Raw genomic sequence first — 17,005 nt, 5'->3', positions numbered from 1 at the left:
GCCTTTACTTAGCACTAGCTCTGTGCCCGGGACCGTGCTCACTCCTGAAAGTTCTGAGGCTGATAAGAAGAGTCTCTGTCCTCAGGCTGCTCACAGCCTAGCAAGAAAGGGGCACACTCTCACCACATCTGGGAGAGTGGCTTGTGGGAGCTGTTTCCCATAGCTGGAAATCCCATCAGGGTGGGGAGCCTCTAATGCAATAGTTGCCAGCCTGCACTCTCAATCCCTAGGAGTGGTCAGGTCCTTGCCAACCACTGCCCATCCAAGGCCTAATGGAAATAAGCCTGGGCTAAGCAGAACCTCTGGTATGAAAAATGATCAGCCCAACAAACCGATGTTATCTCTCTCTCATGCTGATCAGAACTGTAAGGTGCCAAAAAAAAAAAAAAAGCGAATGGAATTTTAATCAATTGTTACCTAATAGGTTTGGTTTGCTTGGCAGGAAGTATCTTTCTTATGTGGTCCACAGAGGAGGAAATCCTAGAAAGGATGCTTGAAGTTTAGGACCAAGGCTTTGGTGGGTCTGTGCTTCCCCCTGCTGGGCACAGGAGGTATGACAGCCAAGACAGGGTGAGGCCTCCAGCGGTGATGGAGATGGAGTCACAGCGTGGATGACATTTCTAAATTGTTGTCGCCTTGTCACCTCCGATGGAATGATTGTGCAGTCACTGGGCACACTTGGAGCTCAGGTGACTGAGCAGGTTTCCCCAGGAATCTCCTCCCTCCCCATCCCTGCTCACCATTACTCAGTCGGTGCCTCATTTTGTCTAAGGTAATACATGTGCAGTTTAAAAGAAAAGCAATTTTAATGTATCTTTCCAGAGATACTTTGGATATTTACAAGCAATGCATGTGTGTGTGTGTGTGTGTGTGTGTGTGATAGCACACATTCCACACTGTTTGAAACCTTGTTATTTTCTGCTTCTGGGGCTTCCCTGGTGATTCAGTGGTAAAGAATGCGCCTGCCAATGCAGGAGACACGGGTTCCATCCCTGGTCCAGGAGGATCCCACATGCAACTAAGTCCAAGCGCACCACAACTGCAGAGCCTGCCCTCTAGAGCCTGGGAACCCCAGCTACTGAATCCATGTGCAGCAACTACTGACTCCCGCATACCCTAGATCCCGCCCATGCTCTGCAATAAGATAGTAGCCCCCACTCATAGCAACTAGAGAAAAAGTGCCTGCAGCAACAAAGACCTACCACAGCCAAAAATGAAAAAATAAAATTATTTTTAAATAATAATAATTTTAATTATTAATATTAAAACTATTTAATTATTATTTATTTCTGCCTCTACAAAAGCTACATAGGCTTTCAGCACATTGAATATGTCACAATTTATTTCACTATTCTCTTCCTAGTGGGTATTTAGATTGTGTCAGCCTTCTGTTACTATAAACATTGGTGCCTATAGGCAAATATCTTTGGTACATATATTTATTTGCACTTATGGGTGTATCTGTAAGACACATTTATAAATATGACATTGCAGGGTCAAAGGTTATATACTTTTAAATGTCAGATAGATTTTCACTGAAATTTGGATAGATTTGAAATTGCCTTTCAAAAAGTCTGCACCAATTTGCAACCTCCAACAATGAATAAGATCACCTGTTTCAACCATCCTAACTAACAGGATATTTTCAGGCCTTTTGGGTTAGTTTTGTGGGTTTTTTTTTTTTAAATATTTGTTTATTTGACTGCAGCAGGTCTTAGTTGCAGCACATGGGAACTTTGGTTGTGGCATGAGAACCCTTAGCTGCAGCATGTTCCCTGACCAGGGATCAAACCTGGGCCCCAGACACTTGGACCATGGACTCTTAGCCACTGGACCACCAGGGAAGTCCCAGCCTTTTGGTTTTTGATGAAGCCTCTTTGAAAGTCTTTGTGACAAGGCAGGTGATGGATGATCTTTCTCTTCCTTCAAGGCAGAGACTGTCTTTTCTGGCCCTGTCTCCTCAGCACAGGACTTAAATATTAAATGAAAGAAAATAGGACTGCGTTTTGGTAGACCTGGAGAGGGGAGTAGAGGGTTAGGGTTAAGCATGAACCCTGTCCTTAAGGGTCACTCTTGTTTCTAGGCCCTGGTCAAGCCTCTGCCTCAAACCCAAAAGCCGTCCTCTTGGGAATTCCCTGGCAGTCCAGTGGTTAAGAGTCTGTACTTCTATTGCAGGGGGCATGGGTTCGATCCCTGGTTGGGGAACTAAGATCCCAAAAGCCAGGCAACTTGGCCAAAAAGCAAAAGCTTTCCTCTTGCAAGCACCTCCCAGATTTTAAGATCTGATATTAAAACATTTCCTAGGCAGCTCTCACTCAGCTCTCTTGTATCCCAGGGATGGGCCTCATCATCCCTGAGCTGCCTAAAGGAAATAAGCCAGATATTCAGCAACTGAGGATCAGTTAAACCAGCAATCCAGTAGAACCTTCTGTGATGGTGGAAATGGCTCTGTGCTGTCCAATACAGTAGCTACTAACTACATGTCGCCACTAAGTATTTGAAATGTGCAACTGAGAAAATAAATTGCGAAAACAAGTAAATTGAATTTAAAAAAAAGAATAGAAATTTCGCTGTTCTCTCTTCCCCCCTCCCTCCCACAACACCAACAGCTTGTAGGATCTTGGTTCAAAAACCAGGGACTGGGGATTGAACTTGTACCCTCCACTGTGAAAGTTTGGAGTCCTAACTACTGGACCACCAGGGAATTCCCAGAAATGAATATCAAATTTCACTTCATTGCAATTAAGTTCAGTGTAAATAGCCACATATAGCTACTATACTGAACGATGAAGGGTTAAATAAATGTATAAAGGTACATCCCCATGACAGGAAACTATGCCACTATAAAAAAAAAAAAAAAAAAGAGAGAGAGTGCCAGGTACTGATATGGAAGGATCTCCAGGATATATTTTGAAGCAAAAATATGGTGCAGAACAGTATATATAGTATGCTAACTTTTGTATAAGAAAGGGAGGTGGGAAGAAGAATAAACGTTTACATTTGCTTGAATTTACATAGGGAACATAATAAAAGTGGTGACCTGTAAGGTTCTGGGGAAACAGAGTGGATAAGGCAGAGGTGGGAGCAGGACTTTTCAATCCATTTCTTTTTCTTAATTTTTAATTTTAATTTTATTTATTTTTGACTGTACTGGGTCTTCGCTGCTGTGTCGGCTTTTCTCTAGTTCTGGCGAGTGGGGCCTATTCTTCCTTGGGGTGTGCGGTCTTCCCATTGTGGTGGCTTCTCTTGTTGGAGAACACCGGCTCCAGAACACAGGTTCAGTCATTGTGGCTCATGGGCTTAGTTGCTCCGCAGTATGTAGGATCTTCCCAGACTGGGGAATTTAACCCGTGTCTCCTGCATTAGCAGGCAGATTCTTTACCACTGAGCCACCAGGGAAGCCCTCAATGAATTTCTTCCTATACTATTTTGATTTTTTAAACCCTATGCATTTATTACATCTTCAAAAAGTTCAAGTAAATAAAAGCAAGTTGCTCATTGTCTAACTAAGGATGGGCTGCTCTATCCCTCTTGTTGTGTTCAAAACTGGCTGTCACTCAGATTCAGAATCTTGGGGGCAGGTGGGATCAGAGATCTGTGTCTTTTAGGATCCACCAGGCAACAACTGTGGCTCAGTGGTAGAGAATCTGCCTGCCAATGCGGAAGACTCGGGTTCAATCCCTGGGTCAGGAAGATCCCCTGGAGGAGGAAGTGACAACCCACTCTAATATTCTTGCCCGGGAAATCCAATGGATGGAGGAGCCTGGCGGGCTACAGTCCATGGGGTTGCGAAGAGTCAGACACGACTGAGCAACTAAACAGCAACAAAGGCAGCTGTCAGGCAGACACTGAACTATCTTTGTCAGTGCCTGCAGTGAGGAGGGGAGGACAAGCGCCAGGCACATGTCCCTTCCCTTTAGACTGCAGCGGTCACGATGTCTTCCAAGCACCAGCACGATCGCAGATGCAGGGGCAGGCGCTTTCCGTGTGCCATTCAAAACTGAGCAGCAGCCCTGCAAGGCAGACCTCTTTGCTCTGCTCTCCGAGCTCAGTATTCTCTTGAGTGACTGATTTACCCAAGGTCACAGAACTGGTAATGTCAGAGCTAAGATCTGAAACTGTCAGAAATCCCTGAGCCTGTTTTCTGGTCTTGAAAATCAGTGATAGGATTTCATAGAACTACTTCAAATATTAAAGAAAATCTCAAGTAAAGGGATAACATAGACCTTTTAAATTTTTTATTTATTTATTTATTTTTAATTTTTGTCTGTGCTGGCTCTTCGTGGCTGCATGTGGATCTTCTCGAGTTGCAGCGATCGGGGGCTACTCTTGGTGTGTGGGCGTCTCAGTACAGTGGCTTCTCTTGTTGCAGAGCACTGGCTTCAGGGTGTGAGGGCTCAGGAGTTGTGGTGCCCAGGCTCAGTTGCACCATGGCATGTGGAATATTCCTGGACCAGGGATCAAACCCATGTCCCCTGCATTGGCAGATGGATTCTTAATCATTGGACCACCAGGGAAGTCCAACACAGACTTTTATTTCCAGCAATAGGGTGGATTATATATCCAGAGAAACCCTCCTCATATAAAACAACTAGAAATGCTAGATAAAAGATAACTCTGTGTGTGTGTGTAAGTTATTTTCAGTGCAAGCCTGAGTTGGCAAGGAAAGAAAAATCCCCAAAAGACACAAATTGAAAAATGAACAAGACAAAACCTAGGGTCTCATAAGGTAGGAGGCTGGATCAGAGAAGATCATCTGCCCCTTGCAAGAAGTCAAGGGTGCTGCAAAGGTGACATCCTTGGATAAACTTGGTTTTAACAAATCCACCCTGCCGAGAGAGATGGACACGTGCCTGCCTCAATTTATCAAGACAATATAACCATTCTACAGTTGCATGCACATAATAATATAGCTTCAAAATGCTGAAGCTGAAACTCCAATTTTTTGGCCACCTGATGCAAAGAGCTAACTCATTGGAAAAGACCCTGATGCTGGGAAAGATTGAAGGTGGGAGGAGAAGGGGACGACAGAGGATGAGATGGTTGGATGGCATCACCAACATGATGGACATGAGCTTGAAAAGACTCTGGGAGTTGATGATGGACAGGGAAGCCTGGCATGCTGCAGTCCGTGGGGTCGCAAAGAGTCAGACATGACTGGGCGACTGAACTGAACTGAACTGAAAAGCGTAAAGCAGAAAACAGAGGGATAAATAGACAAGTCCATCAGTGTAAAGGGAGATTCAAATTACTTCTCTCTAGTATTGGTAGTTTTGGAGTAGGCAATGGCAACCCACTCCAGTATTCTTGCCTGGGAAATCCCATGGACACAGGAGCCTGGTAAGCACAGCACATACAGCGTTGGTAGTTTAAGCAGATAAAAAATTCAGTAAAGATGTAGAAGGTTTGAATAATACAACTGACAGGTTTAATCTAATTGAATATTTTGAATACTCCAGTTGACTATTGGAGAACACAGTATTGCTTTCAGTCACACATTTACAAAAGTGACCACATATCGGACCATAAGGCAAATCTCCAGTTCAAAAAAGCCATTCAGACTTCATTATCTGACAACAATATAATTCAGTTAGAAATCAATTGGGAATTCCCTAACCATCCACTGGTTAGGATTCCCCACTTCTATTGCAGGGGGCCCAATTCCTAGTTGGGGAACTAAGATCCCACAAACCACAGCAACCTTTAAAAAAAAAAAAAAGGAAATCAATAATCAAAAGACAACATAAATAGAAAGACCACCCCATGCAATTGAAAATGTCAAAATGCACTTCTAAATAATTCATGGGTGGAAGAACTCATAAGAGAAATTAGAAAATATCTAGGATTTCCTCGGTAGTCCAGTGGTTAAGAAGTCACCTGTCAAGGCAGGGGACACACAGCATTGTGTGGGTTCAGTCCCTGGTCAGGGAAGATTCCGTGTGCCTGGAGGGCAGCTAAGCCCATGCGCCACAACTACAAGTGGTGTTGTGGTGGTTTCTCACCACCGTGGGAAGCCTGCACGTCACGACAAAGAGTAGACTCCACACGCCACAGAGAAAGCCCTCAGACTGCAACAAAGATTCAGTGCAGCCAAAAATAAATAAATAAAAAACTTTCAAAGGAAGTTAGAAAACATCTAGAATAGAATATCAAAAATATTAGGTATAAAGTTCTTAGCACATAATGCCCTAAAATTGGACGTGAGGAGGAGGAGGATGAAGAGGCAGAAGTAGCTTGTGGGGCCGCGGGATGGTGTCTGCAACACAGACTTGGCCATCGTCAGTCATGAGGTCAAAGGCGGAGGGGCAAACGGTGAAGGGCTGAGTTTGAAGGTAACCGCTGAGTCTGGGAAGGAAGGACCCAAAGGATGAGTTACAGACAACGACCCTGTGAGTTGGGGATTACTCTGGTGCCATTTTCCTAATGAGACCCCCAAGTCTGCTATCCGGAAGGGGGCCCAAGTCATCCAGTCAGAAAATGGCGCCGCCAGGATACAGACCCAAGTTGGCCCTTTCATTTCCATGGTGCCCCTGAAGGGACAGCTGAGCCAGGCAGGGATGAGCTTTTTGGTTAACAACAAGTCTTAATCTCAGATCAAGTGTCTTAATCTCAGAAACAGTCTGCCAAGGAGGCATTTGCTCACCTCTCAAGCTCCGGTGTGTCTGGCTGAGCTGAGAGGCCACAAACCACAACCGTCACCATCATAGATCTGTCTGTCTGTCGATTAGTATGTCTCAACCAGTTCTGCTAGCCCATCCAGGAGTGAAAAACGTGGTCTTTCATGCAGGGCGCTGCAGTCCACACAAACTAGGAAGGGTGAGCCCCCATCCAACCAGCGGCCAAATGAAGTGGGGGACACAGGGGCCCAGTGGCTTCCCAGGCGGCTCAGTGGGAAAGAATCTGCCTGCCAAAGCGGGAGACACAAGAGACACAGTTTCAATCCCTGGGTCAGGAAGACATTCTAGAGTAGGAAATGACAACCCGATCCAGTATTCTTGCCTGGGAAATCCCATGGACACAGGAGCCTGGTGGGCTACAGTCCATGGGGTCGCAAAGAGTCAGATATGACTGCGAACACAAGCATACAGGTGCCCAGAGAGGAGAAGGCAGGCTGGTGGAGCAACCAGGAGCACACAAACCCTCCCTCCAGGCTAGAGGTCACCTATGATGGGGAACAAAGCCTTGTGCCTGGCACACAGTAAGCATTTAACGAACGCTGATTTAAGGGACATGTATGGAAGACCTGTTGAACACAGGCACTGTGTCTGTGAAAGGGTTTCATTTAGTTTAGTTTGATCCTCATTGTAACACACTAAGGTTGGTGTTATTATCCCCTTTTTTACAGATGAAGGGACTGGGGCTCAGAAGATTATGTGACTTGTTCAAAGTTGTTTTAAAAAAAAAAAAGTGGTAGAGCAGAGATCCAGGTCTGGGAGCCCAGCTCTCCCTACCATGTCCCCCAATTCAGGGACAGCTGGTTTTCAAAGAGGTCTTCCTCTTAGCCAGCCAGCCAACCACTGTGATGAAAGTCAAGATCGGGGCAAGGCCTTGGGCAAGCAGCTGAATCCGCTTTACTTGATAACAATCTCTGGTGAGTCAATAGCCTGCCAGGAACCGGGCAAGAGAGAAGAATTAGACCCAGCCTGACCCAGAAGAGCTCACAGCTGGGTGCTGGGGGCATGGGAGGAGGTTCTGTGTGCCTCCGGGGCCACGGAAGAAGAAACTAACCCCGGCCCCACTCCTGACACTTGTGGGTTCAGGACAAGCAGAAGGGGGCGACAGAGGATGAGATGGTTGGATGGCATCACTGACTCAATGGACATGAGTCTGAGCAAACTCTGGGAGATAGTGAAGGACAGGGAAGCCTGGCGTGCTGCAGTCCATGGGGTCACAACGAGTCAGACACAACTGAGCGACTGAACAACAACAAAATGTTCAACTGTTACAAGGCAAGCCAACCCAGCTAAATACATTCTATCTTCTTACTCTTGTAACTATACCTTAAAGAGAACCAGGAAAGCGAGGTATAAAAATAAATCCTCAGGGAACTTCCCTGGTGGTCCGGTGGTTAAGACTCTGCACTGCCAATGCAGGGGGCGTGGGTTTGATCCCTGGTCAGGGAACTAAGATCCTACATGCCACACAGCATGGCCAAAAAAAAAAATCCTAAAATTCTCAGACTACAGCTCTGCAGCAGAATGCCCCTGGCTCTTTCCTGCACTAAAAGGAGTCACAATCTTATATACACAAACACTCACCCCAGGCTGCATAGCCGAGCCCCTTCCACACACTGACACCCTTCCTAGCACCCTTACCCACCTCTGCACCTAGGGCTATGTAGGAGAATAAAACCTTAGGAGAATAAGCCTGAGGGTGGCCTGTGTAGGCCCTGGAGGCAGCTTTGGGACCCTGTGAGCAGGAAAACAGCAATACCAGGTCCCTAAGACATGGTCTAGCCCTAGGCTATCCAACATAGTAGCCACTAGCCACACATAGCTATATACGTTTTGATTCAAATTATTTCAAAGTAAATAAAATACCTCAGTCCCACTGAGCCACAAATCAAGTGCTCAGTAACCACATGTGGCTGGTGGCCACCACACTCGACAGCACAGATAGAGGATACTTCTATTACCACAGAAAGTTCTACTGGACAGCTCTGGTCTAGATGGTGAGGCAGGTCTCCCAGGGGGCTCCTTACCTTGGGGGGAGTCATAGAGCTGGAGGCACCAGAGATGCACCCCTCTTCCCAGATGTAAAGGTAGAACAGCCTAAGGATGTCAGGAAGCCCTCACAAAAAGGGTGTCATTTGAACACCAGACCAAATTAGTGGGAAAAGGTGGAGAAAGGAATGTGAGTGGCCATTCATGTGCATATGCAAAGGTCCAGTGGCCACTGGAATGAGGGGTCATGGGACTAGAGGGGGAAGGGTAGGAGTCTGGAAGGATCCACGGGCCCAACCCTCGAAGTACTAGAGGACACGATAGCGACAGAGTAAAGGGACAAAGTAGGCAATTAAACAGTTAATCACATTAGGGGATTAGAAGTAGAAAAAGTATAGGAGACCCCTGTAAGTTAATGATTACTCAAGAAAGCAGGTTTGCTTAACCACAAAACCAAGCCAGCTCGCTTAGCAACAAAAACATGCAACAGACGCACAAGACATGCCCCAAAACAATAAAACAATGGGAGCATGAGACCCACATCCTGCCCAGTGAGCTCAGAGAGTTAATGATCTCTAGGACATACTCTCCACACACATAAAAAACAATAATTTGTGGACTTAACTTGACCAAGTAGGGACAAGGAAACTCCACTGTTCAACCTGGAGGAGAAGCTGATGATGGAAGCATGACGTCTACCCAAGAAAGACAAAGAATGTCTTCTCCCCCCGCCCCCACCTTTCCTTTGGTTATTAAACTGTAGCCCAATAAGTTCTCGGGGCTCGGCACCCCCTCACCCACCTGCTTGTAAACCTCACAAGCATCCTATTCTAATGAATCACTTCTTATCTATCACTTTGCCTCTCACTGAATTCTTTTCTGCACTGAGACTTAAAGAACTGTGGTACTGGAGCTCTTCAGAGCCCCAAAACGACACCTCACTGTTTCAGATATACTAGGATATGACACTTGAGCTGGGGGCAGGAGAGGCAGGAGGAACATGGTCAGATGGACACAACAGAAAGAAAAGGAAGACCGGTTAGGGATTTCAAAAAACAACAGAAACCACAGCAAAGATCTCACATGCGGCAACTGAGACCCAACGCAGCCAAATAAATATTAAGAAAAGACAAACAGGACTTCCCTTGTGGTACTGTGGATAAGAATTCACCTCACAATGCAGGGAACACGGGTTTAATCCCTGGTCTGGGAAGATTCCACATGCCATGAGGCATCTCAGCCTGTCCGCCCCAACTACTGAAGCCTGTTCACCTAGAGCCTGTGCTCCCAAACAAGAGAAGCCACCGCCAGGAAAAGCCTGCACGGGGCAACAGAGAGCATCTCCTACTTGCTGCAACTAGAGAATGCCCACTTGAAGCAACAAAGACCCAGCACAACCAAAATTACATAAATAAATAAACTAACAAAGCAGAACAGACCCGGAGAGAGAAGGAGAGAGAGAAGTCGTGGCTTTGATGTAGGGGTGAACAAAAGTTCACATTTGGGGAGCAGGTGATGGGGAGATAGTGAATCACAAAGACAAAGATGAGGGAGGAGTTACAGATTGGGAGAGAAGAGTTCCATTTGGGATTCCTGGAATCCCAGGGGCATCCACTAGGCTGGTCCATACAAGGGTGTGAACCCAGGGCCATTCCTGCCTTGCTAGTTGCTGAAGAAGAAAGGGGATGTAGAAGCCACACGCAAGAAGGCGTGGCTTCCCTCAGGGGAGACTCATCTCAGGGTGAGAACTGGGAGGCTGTCTCCACTGGGGTGTGGTGAGGTTACAACAAAGACCAAGACCTATGAATTTCCCTGGATAAACCACACGTGCAAGGCTGACTCCCAGAGCAGCCAGCAGGGCCAACCAGCACTTCATTATTTGTGGGTGAGGGAGGATGGGCGGAGACTGGGAAAGCAGAGCCTGGGAGTTTTCAGGAAGGAGGGCCTGGGAGGAGGTCAAAAGGGTAAGGACTATGAAGACGACTGAGTTGGGCAATCGGGGTGTCCCTGGTGACCTTCAAATAGAATAATGCTTTCAACAGATCACTGAACTTCAAGGGCAAGTTTGGCAGCAGGAGGGACAGAAGGGGAGAGCAGAGAGTCAAAATCTAAGCCAGCCATCAGCAGACAGAAAACAGACACAAAGTTAGTGATGCCATTCTTGTCTAAAAAATAATTTTATTTCTTTATTTTTGGCTGTGTTAGTCGTGGAAAGGAAGGGCTACTCTTTGTTGTAGGGCTCAGGATCCTCACTGCGGTGGCTTCTCTTGCAGTTCGTGGCCTCTGGAGCACAGGCTCAGTAGTTGTGGTGAATGGGCTTAGTTGCTCCTCCACGCGTGGGATCCTCCTGGACCAAGGATTGAATCCGTGCCTTCTGCATTAGGCAGATTCTTTACCACTGAGCCACCAGGGAAACCTACTGGTCCCATTCTTAACTTGTGTTGAAAATCTGGTTCAACTTTTTACAGATATGCTGTTGTCCTTAAGTTGTATCCGACTGTTTGTGACCCCATGGACTGTAGCCCACCAGGCTTCTCTGTCCAAGGGATTTCCTAGGCAAGAATACTGGAGTGAGTTGCCATTTCCTTTTCCAGGGGATCTTCCCAACCCAGGGATCGAACCCACATCTCCTGTGTCGCCTGCATTGGTAGGCGGATTCTTTTACCACTGAGCCACCAAGGAAGCCCTTTTACAGATAATCCATGAGTTAATCCTTAGAGGTTCAGGCGGTCCATGAACTTAAAGTGGGGAGTCCCACCTCAAAAACATAAAATATTGCTTATGCGGTATTCCCTCCCAAGTTGTGTAGCCTGATTCTATTCATAAGAAAACACTAGACAAACCCCAAATGAGGACATTCAATTAAAAGAAGAAAAGGCAGTGGCGTCTACTCTGAAAAAATGTCATGAAAGATTAAAAAAAAAAAAAAGATAAGGAATTGTTCCCAATTAAAGAAGCCTAAGAAAAATGACAATTAAATGCAATCTGTGATCTTGGTTTGGATTGTACACTAGAGGGGGGAAAAATGCTCTAAAAGACCTTATGGAATCAACTGGCAAAACTGAAATATGGACAGTAAATTAGACGAAAGTATTGCTATCAATTTGAAATTTCCCAAAGTTGAAAAGAGTGTTTATGCAAGAGAATGTCCTTGTTCTTAGGAAATACCTACTAAAATATGTATGGGGTAAGAGGGTTGCTACTCTCATTTCAAGGAATAAATAAGTAAATAAACATTAAACATATATTTGACAGAGAATAAGAGCAAATGGGACAAACTTTTAACATCTGGTGAACTGTATAAGGGGTATATGGAGGATCTCTGCATCTTATTGGAACTCTTCTGTAAGCTTATAACTTTTTCCAAATAAAAAGTTTTAGAAAACAAAAGAACTCTACCCAAACCAGGAGCCTTGAAGTTATGATCTTTCTTTTCCCCCCTGCGCTGGACTTGGGCTGGTCCAGGGCTGGTCCACAGAGGACCCTCGGCCGGCGTCCTGTGTGTGGAGGGCAGCATTAGGGGCGGGGACGGCGACCCGAAGAGACGAGGCCCGCCGCTGGGGGACACGCCTCGGCCCCCGACATTTTCTGACCCGACAGCTGGGGCGCTCGGTCGCCAATCCAGCCAGGAGTGACTCACCCGCTGGGCTCCCAGGGCGGAGGGGGAGCTCCGCCCCGCAGGGAGAGCCCCGGACAGCAGGTGCCGCTGTTGAGCCGGCGCTGGCAAAACCCTTGCAGGGGCTCAGGCGGGACCTGGAGAGGGTCAGCCATGGGGTGTCTTCCAGAATGCAGCCCACTGGGGTCTGTAAGCAGCCTCGCACATCCTTGCTCCTCAAACACCCTTGCACATCCCACTCCCGGGCCCTCAGCTTCCCCGCACCCCCTCCCCCACGTTGGATGTCCCAAGGCAACTCCCTTGGATGACGCCTGGTGGAGGAGGGGAGGGGATAAGCAGGAAGAGGCTTCAGTCCTTGGCCCCGGTGTCCGAGTAGCGAATTAATCCTCCCCTTTTCTCTGCCCCATCTCCCGTTCCTCCTCCCTCCCCCTTTCACTCCCCTCCCCCTCTTCCTCTTAGAGCGGCCCCAGGGCTTTCAACACTGGCGCGCGCACCCCTCAGCCCACCCCCAGCTGCCCTGGGCCTTTCTCCAGCAGTTGTTTTTCCTAGACTCCAGCTCCGTCCGCTGGGTCCAGGGATCAGGGTGGGGATGGAGAAGGGGTGACCGGGTGCTGAGGCGGTGGGGAGATGCCAAAGAGTTCATTTTTTCCTTTGTGGAAAGGAGTTGCTGTCACAGCCCCTCTGCGTGGAGGGGGTTGGGGTGAAGGTGGGGGCGTCTTTCCCTGCCTGGGAGGTGAAGCTGGCCCTTTACTCCAGCTCTTCCCTGGCCCTCCCAGACTGGGGGTGAAAGGGGTTTAGCGAGGCCGTTTGGTCCATCCCTCTGGCTGCAGGAAGGACCATTTAATTGCGTGAAGTTCTCTGTCTCCTGGGGGGGATGGGAGGGAGGGAGGGGAATATACATATACTTACAGCTGATTCAGGTTGTTTTACAGCAGAAATTAACACCACATTGTAAAGCAATTATCCTCTAATTAAACATAATAAATAAAATTTAAAATAAATAAATCTGCACTCTTAAAAAAAAAAAGTTCTCTGAATCCTAGGTGTTCACTAAGGCCTTCAACAGCCCTTCACTGAGCACCAGCTCTGTGCGAGGTACAAGGAGACTTATCTAATGCCAGCACTTTAAATCCTCACGAGGAAAAGAAACGTCCTAACTAGGACTACTAGAGACCAGCACTTTTACTGTAAGTTGGCCTGTCCAGGGATCCACCTCAATCCAGTGGTCCTCTTATTCTTCCTGACACTCCCAGTGATCTCTTCAGCTTTGGGGTCACCCTTGCACCTCACAAGATGTCTCATTTACTATAGTTGTCTTCATGGGCCCCCTCCCCCACGAGACTGGGCTCCACACCACTTGACTGACGACAGTGAAACCTGAGGGCGGGCAGTGCTCTAGTCCTCACTGTGTGGCCTTGAGGAAGTTCCTTCGTTTACTTATTTACCTGTTTGTTTATTTGACTGAGCCGGGCCTTAGTCATGGTATGCAGGAACTTTAGTTGAGGTGTGTAAACTCTTAGCTGCAGTATGTAGGATTTAGTTCCCTGACCAGGGATCGAACCTAGCACCCCAGCATTAAGAGTACAGAGCCTTAGCCACTGGACCACCAAAGAAAGTGAAAGTGAAAGAGTGAAAGTCCCTCAGTTGTGTCTGACTCTTTTCCACCTCATGGACTGACTATACAGTCTGTGGAATTCTCCAGGCCAGGATACTGGAGTGGGTAGCCTTTCCCTTCTCCAGGGGATCTTCCCAACCCAGGAATCGAACCCAGGTCTCCCACATTGCAGATGGATTCTTTACCAGCAGAGCCACAAGGGAAGTCCCTCCTTAATTTCTTCTAGTTTAGTTTTCTCATCTGTAAAACAGAGTTAATGGCAGCATACTCCTTATAAGATTGACATGATGATAAAATAAGATGCATAGAAAATGCTTAGCACAGTAAATTTAGCTTAAAAAAAGGAAGCCCAGCCCCACCAAAAGGGCTAAAATTAAAAGAGCAGACACCAAGCGCTGGCCAAGGATGTGGAGCAAAGGGACTAATACTCAATTGCTAGGGGTGGAAAACCATTTAGCAATTATGCTAATTATATGCAGGCAACAAGACTCAGCACATCCGATCCGAGATACATACAGAGGACTATGTGTGCTTGGGCACTAAAAGATTTGTAAAATAATCTCCAGAGAAGCTCTCATCATAGTCCACCCAAAACAGGAAACAACCCAAATGTCCAGCAGCATCAGAATGAATTCCTGAATTCATGCGTTTTAGGATATTTGTGCGATGGAATACTATACAGGAGTGAAAAAGAATTAACACCTGCTCCTCATAGCAACATAGACAAATCTCACAGACATAATGTTGATGGAAAGAAACTGAGCACAAAAGAGGTACACACAGCATGTTTATTTTCACAGAACATCCTAAAACAGCTGACTCATCTATGGTAGAGGTCAGAGATGTGCCCTTGGTGATTAGAAGCGAGGCTCGCTCGAGGAGTTCTAGGGTGCTGATGGTGTTCTGTGTCTTTATTGGGTGTAGTCACACAGGTGTGTTGACCTTGCGAGAATTCATTAAGCTGTACACTTATGATTTATGCACCTGTTTGTATAAATGTTATACTTCAATAGAAAGTATTGTTGTTGTTTTAGTCGATAAGTCGCGTCTGACTCTTTTGTGACCCCATCAACTGTAGCCCACCAGGCTCCCCTGTCCATTGGATTTCCCAGGCAGGAATACTGGAGTGGGTTGCCATTTCCTTCTCCAGGGGATCTTCCTGACTCAGGGATCAAACCCATGTCTCCTGCACTGGCAGGCAGATTCTTTCCACTGAGCCACCAGGGAAGCCCCAATAAAAAGTATACACAAAGATAAAAAAGACAAATGAATTGAGCTACTTGTATCACATCAATAAAACTGAATACATTTTTTGCACGAAGACCATGTTATGAAAAGATCTGGGTCGTATGATTCATAGAAATTTTAAAAGTACCTAAGACTGCAGTTTGTTCAAGCATACGTACCCAGGTCACATGGGGCTCCTCAGGTGGCGCTGGTGGTAAAGAACCCACCTGCCAATGCAGGAGACATAAAAGATTCGGGTTGGATCCCTGGGTTGGGAGGATTCCCTGGAGGAGCGAATGGCAACCCACTCCAGTATTCTTGCCTGGAGAATCGCAGGGACAGAGGAACCTGGTGGGCTACAGTCCATAGGGTTGTAAAGAGTTGGACATGACTGAAGCAACTTAGCACACACACACATATGCACCCAGGTCACACAAATAACAGACGTGCAAGGGGTGATAAACCCAAAATATCGAATAGAAGTTCCACTGTAGGGGGAGAGAGGGGTCTCGGGTATGCATAAGGGACTTCAAATGTTTTTATAGCTTTGTCTCTGAAGCTAGGTGATTTTTTTTTTTTTAATATTTATTTATTTATCTGACTGTGCTGGGTCTTAGTTGCAGCATACAGGATGTTCCATCTTCTTTGCAATGTGCGTGCAAGATCTTTAGTTGAGGTATTTGAACTTCTTTTGTGTGTGTGTGTGTGTGTGTGTTTGAACTTCTCAGTCGTGGCATGTGGGATCTGGTTCCCTAACCAAGGATTGAACCTGGGCCCCCTGCATTGGGAGCATGGAGTCTTAGCCATTGGACCACCAAGGAAGTCTCTGAAGCTACATGATTCCTATCAGGGGTTTTCATTTTATTATTCTGTAACTTTATACTTTTCTGATTGCCTGGCATATCTAAAAGTACTCCTCAGCATTAAAACACAAAAAGAAAAATGAAAGGGGGAGAAACTGTGTCTTATTTATCTTTGTCTTTCCGGTGCCAATCTAGTGCCTGGCACTCAGCAAATGTTTAGTGAATGAAAGATCTCTTGACCAGGAAAAGCACTAGAGCCAGAGTTGAATGTCAGGTTTCCCCACACCAAATTCCAAGACCAGGGCACACCAGACACACTGCTTCCCACCCCCGACCTCCCTACCCCATCCCACCCCCTGCCAGTCGGGGGAGGCTGGGAAGGAACAGAAATAATAGAGGCCCCAACCTCACTCAGCACTCTCTGATCTGAGTTGAATTACAGAATTACTGAATTACCGGGTACAGAGAAGGAACAAAACGACTTCATCAATTAGAACTCTGCAAATTCAGAATCTGGTGGCCTAAATTTCTACAAGTCATACTGCCAACATCGTTTAATAGCTTGCTGTTTATCCAAAACCTTTTAAGTTGTATCTGTATGATTGCTTGATTCTTTTTTTTTTTTTTTTTTGGTATTAGACCATGTGTTCTCTCCATGGAACAGAAAAAAGGGGGCTTTCTAAGACAAGGTTTGATAACAGGATTGTGGGATATAGCTGACGAGTGCAAGAGAATAAACAAACAGCCTTCAGCACATGAATTCTTTGTCTGTGAAGAGACGCCACTAATTGCAGATGCGTTTTATCTGTTTGTGAGGCTCCGTGTGTGGTGCAGCCTCTGAGAACAGCACTTCTCACCACTCCAAACCCACCGAAGCGTGCCCACCCCTGAGAGGGGCTTCTAGGAGTGCAAACAAGGAGCTGCCTCTGCCACCATCAGCAGAGTTTCATCAGGTGGTTTCACAGAATTTCATCAGGGTGGTTTTTAAGGAAGAGAAATATGTCCTACCTACTCTGGTGGAAGGCTGATTATTCACTCACCTCCAGAGTGAACCGTTTTTGAAGGGTTATGAGTGACAGTG

Source organism: Cervus elaphus, chromosome 5, assembly GCF_910594005.1.
Source record: "Cervus elaphus chromosome 5, mCerEla1.1, whole genome shotgun sequence".
In the NCBI taxonomy this organism is placed as follows: Eukaryota; Metazoa; Chordata; class Mammalia; order Artiodactyla; family Cervidae; genus Cervus; species Cervus elaphus.
This window is presented reverse-complemented; position numbering follows the sequence as displayed.